Source organism: Lytechinus variegatus, chromosome 3 (genome assembly GCF_018143015.1).
Source record: "Lytechinus variegatus isolate NC3 chromosome 3, Lvar_3.0, whole genome shotgun sequence".
In the NCBI taxonomy this organism is placed as follows: domain Eukaryota; kingdom Metazoa; phylum Echinodermata; class Echinoidea; order Temnopleuroida; family Toxopneustidae; genus Lytechinus; species Lytechinus variegatus.
This window is the reverse complement of record NC_054742.1, coordinates 41,828,485-41,833,419: the sequence shown is the minus strand read 5'-3', so window position 1 is coordinate 41,833,419 and position 4,935 is coordinate 41,828,485.

The following is a 4,935-nucleotide window of genomic DNA, read 5'->3' as shown; positions in this document are numbered from 1 at the left end:
GAAAGAGGAGACAGAATTATTTTACATGGACGGAATTTTTTGTGATGTGACACAAAATCATTTTGTCGACAGAATTTTTTGTGATGTGACACAAAATCATTTCATCGACGGAATAGATATTCGCATCGCAACGAAATGAATTTTGAGGACGCAATTTTATTCCGTCTCGACGAAATTGATTATAAGTGTGACACAAAATAAATTTCGTATACGAAATCACACTGCATCATGACGAAATGAATTTCGTTGGAGTGAAACACAAATTTTCCTACAGAATTTTCCTTTGAACACTTGGGGTGCCATTTCGTTAGATCAAAATTCATTTCGTGTGTACGAAATAAATTTTGTGGACGAAATTACATTTTGTCTCGACGAAAATTTATTTTGTGTGACAAGAATAATTTCGTATACGAAATAAAATTGCATCATGACGAAATCATTTTCATATGAACAAAAAAACTTTTGTGTACGGAATGGCGTGAATTGGACGGAGTATGGCACGCCAAAAAAAGTTTGTGGACGCAATTACATTTCGTCTAGACGAAATTTTTTTCGTTGAGACAAAATTAATTTTGTGTGACACAAAATAAATTTCGTGTACGAAATAAAACAGCGTCATGACGAAAAGATTTTCGTCTGAATAAAAACACATTTTGTGTACGGAATTGCTTGAATTGCACAGAATATACTGGCGGACACTTGGCGCCCCATAGTTTTAGGATACTTTGTATTTGCGCATGAAGAACTCAACCTGGCTCAAGTACAAATAGAATAAATTAATATTATATTTCAAAGTAAGACTATGTGTACACCCTTTTTCCATATACATTTGCTTTTGCAAGACAATAAAAATTGACTATTGAAAAGTCAAAGCATAAATGCCATACTAAGTACATATAGTTGTATTGAGGCAAGTTTAAAACAGAAGCAAACTTTCACGTTTAGTTTCATCGAAGCACACCGGGTCTCATCACGATCTTATAAACACCGGTGGGATAACTTACCCATACCTGACAAATATGTATTGGGTGTATGTAAAGAATGTGAGAGGGAGTAGATTGAGGTACCCCTACACTGACAGCTTGTGCCATCACCGTACGTTCAATATCCAGTCGTCAGATTAGTTTGATTTCAGTGATGAAACATTACAGGCTAAATAGAGATGAAATCCAGTAAGCCTAGTCCATACATGCACACCTTCAATCATAGATCCACTATTCAACCAAGATTAGATTACATGTTAGGTGTTAGAAACAACTATCAACATCTCTTCAAATGAAAATTCATCTTAGTCTGTCAGTTTTGGCTAATCACTATTCTCCATCTTCCGTTTTGTTTCTAAATCTAGTTCTTGGACAAGCCTTCAAAGCTCATTTTCTTTGCTTGATCTGTTTGTGGTCAGGCTATAAGCAATATTATTTCCAACAAGATTTCTCCCACTTCTCTTACTATCAAACTTATTGCTTCTTAAAAATACTTTTATCATCATGCCAAACACTACATTTTTCATCCATTCCCTACCCCCTTCTGTCTCTGTTCACATGTCCACTTGTCTTACTGTCTCCCTCCTTTTGTCTCTCTCTCTCTCTCTCTCAATGATAGCTATCTCTGGAGTGTCTGCCTCTGTAAGTGTATCTTTTTCAATTTCTGTTGGCTACATGTCCCCTTCCGTACCTCTTCCAGTCTTCACAGCACCAAGATTTTAATCAAAGTACATCAATCATTCTCAATGTCTTCCTCCTTCGTTTCTTTCTTTCCTCATTCCTTCTTTTATACCTATCTCAGACACCAACCTCAGCCAGGTCTTTACTCCCAAGTCTTGCCCAGCATGGGTTTGACTGAAGTTGACACAAAGCGCATCTTCTTTGATTTGGTTGGATGCCCATTACCTCACGATTCTCAAACCAGCATCTGGATGGCATGCATGCAGGGATGCACTTGGGGAGCATCAGCGCTCCATTCACAATCAAAGACAAACTTTTGCCAGATTGGACCCAGCATTTTTATTGTCACTCTCAGCATGCAATAAATGGCATGATGTCTGGCTTACAGTGCCCTTCTCTATGTTACAAGTCTAGAACATACATTGATTGTACTACAAGACACATTCAAGAGAAATTAATCATCCCTGATGAAATGAACAAATTGAAAAATAATCAAACAGCACCAGTTGGTATAATGAAATATATTTATCACATCATTTATCATAAGTTCAGCACTATCATCATGATATAAGAAATAAGGCAAAAGCGATTTTGTGTCTCGCCCACTTATGAAAATAACCAGAAATATTGTGATTTGCGAGGGCACGCAACAGAATTGTATCGAAACTTCATTGCGAAATGACTGGGATGGAATAACACTTGTCATAAGAGCCTTGCAAGTAAACTTTAATGTTGACCTGAAAATGACCTTTACCTTACCATGTTACCTCCAACTGCAGCATAACATGCAGGTCCCCCAAGTCTATCTACCATCCAAGTTTGGCTGAAAAGCGACTTACGGTTGTGGAGTTAGGTGTCATAAGAGTGTCTTGCATATAAACTTTAACGTTGACCTGAAAATGACCATTGACCTTACCATGTTACCTTACGGTTGTGGAGTTATGTGTCATTAGGTTTGTAACGGACGGACGACGAACGGGCGTCATTTGGCTCCCTAAGTCTCGCCTTCATCTCCGGTGGGCGAGACAAAAATTGAAATAACGAGTGACCCCTCAAAAAAATCCACAGCATCTTCAGGCCTATGAAAAATATATTTAATATTACACTATCATTTTGAGAAGCATTCTTTTTAATGATGAAACAAACTAAAGACATATTTTCAAATAATAAAAATACCAAACTTAACAGTAAATATCACTTTTTATCCATTATTAAGACACTTTTCACCCTTTTCTTTCAAAAGGAGGGGGGTATGGAAACACCCATTTCACCCATAAAGAAGGAGAGAGGATAGCCTACTGGCAATCTTGTAACCCCCATTTGGAAAATTACTTCTCATTTCCCTTGTCAGGTAGTTGAAAGAACGAGGCGATTTGGAGATGATGATAGCCCCGTATTGAAATAGGAGCATCTCCCAATAGTGATGCCTATATCGTATTGCCCATCCCTTGCTGACAAGGCCCGAAGCCTTATTCATAATTTGGACAAAATTTTTCACAAATTTCCCGCTAATGATTTCAGGTATAATGTTGCATCAAAACTGTTTTCACAAATTACTGAAGTATGGAATTCATATTTATCCGACTGAAAAAAATATTGGTAGAAATCTATAAACCAACAAATTAATCATTATCTACAACATCAAGAATTTTTAATACATGTAGTTCAGACTATCAAATAGAAACAAATTAGATCTACAGGGAAACATTACAAGTGTTTTATATCAATAAATCATGTAGAAATAGAATCTCTGGTTTGGGAAACTGTACTTGAAATTAGTAGAAACTAATAAAACAGAAGTAAATAATGGTAGGTTCCAATGAATTCACCCTTTTTCAATAGCCATTACTCTGAACTATAAAGTTAGTAATGACAAGGAAATGTTCCAATGTTGATTATTTTAAGAATTGTAGCTGTACCAATATAGAAATACAGGAAAGGGGGAAGGTTTATTTATTTAGAATAAGACTGAATTGCAGATCAAATACCAAATTACAGACTAAGCATACATTGCTCAGCCAAATTCAGACACCAGTACTTTTTGAGACCGGAATGTATCCAGACCACAAAACATGAAAAGAACTCCTTGCACATTGAAGAGACTGGTATGTCGTTTTCAATTAAAGATAGAGGGTGCAATATACCCCTTATCATTGAAGCATCGGACGTATCAATAAACAATACCAGAGGCCAGTCAGAAGATGGGCACTTAGTGTCTCTCCTAATCACTTGCCTGTGACAGATCGGAGAGGAAACACTATCGCAATCACAATTTCTTCTATCATTTCCAAGTCCAAAAGAAACCTGATCCAGTTTTATGGAGTATCTATGTGGTTTTAAACAGTATATGGTAACTGTTTGTTTTTGCATCAGTCCACTGAATAGACATCTGTACTCACTTCCGATTCATATACCTCTGTATAGACTATAGAGTATGAGGTCCATGCCCTTTCTTTTCTCAACATTTTTATCCATTTGCACTTTCAAATTGTGCAGTCAAATCCTTAATTAGGCCTATATCCCATAACAGTATTCATGCTCTAAACTGGAATTAAATTATACAATTCTACTCTTCATTAACAGTCACAGCAGACACACAGGCCATAATACCGAATTTCAATTTACCATTCAGTCAAGTTGAGACTCCTCTGCCAGACAACATCCAGTCAGATTGACCTTAGATGACCTACCCCCTGCCTGTGTAAAGTCAAGGGATGATAGTGATCCCTCATTATCACCAGACTAGGGAAGTGAAGATAAGATAGAAAAACACTGGTTCCCCTTCACACCTTCCACAAGGAAACCAGAAAAAATATACCATATTCCTAGCTGCCCTTCTAAAAAATCATGGACAATTATACATGTCTAACCGATGAGGTATAAAAAGGTTAATAAACCTGCACGCAGCTTAAGATGAGGATGTATAGGATAACTTTCACTTTGAAAGATGTAATTTCCAAAGTAGCATGGATAGTGTGTCAGATTACATTAGGGGAGGAAAATCTGGTCCATACATAGTCCAAGAATAGCTTGGACTATGTGGAATATTCCAAAATACGCATATAGTGGAATAAATATCTATTGAATGCTAAAATTTACCTGATTGGCAGCTATGATAATGCCAAATAATTTGCAGCGCTTAGAAACACCTATAAGTGATATATTAATGTTGCATTTTGTTATTATAATATACACATAGAAAATATGTTATTTAAAATAATTGCTAATTTACAAATATAATCATCATCTACTTGATCCAGAAATAAAGGGG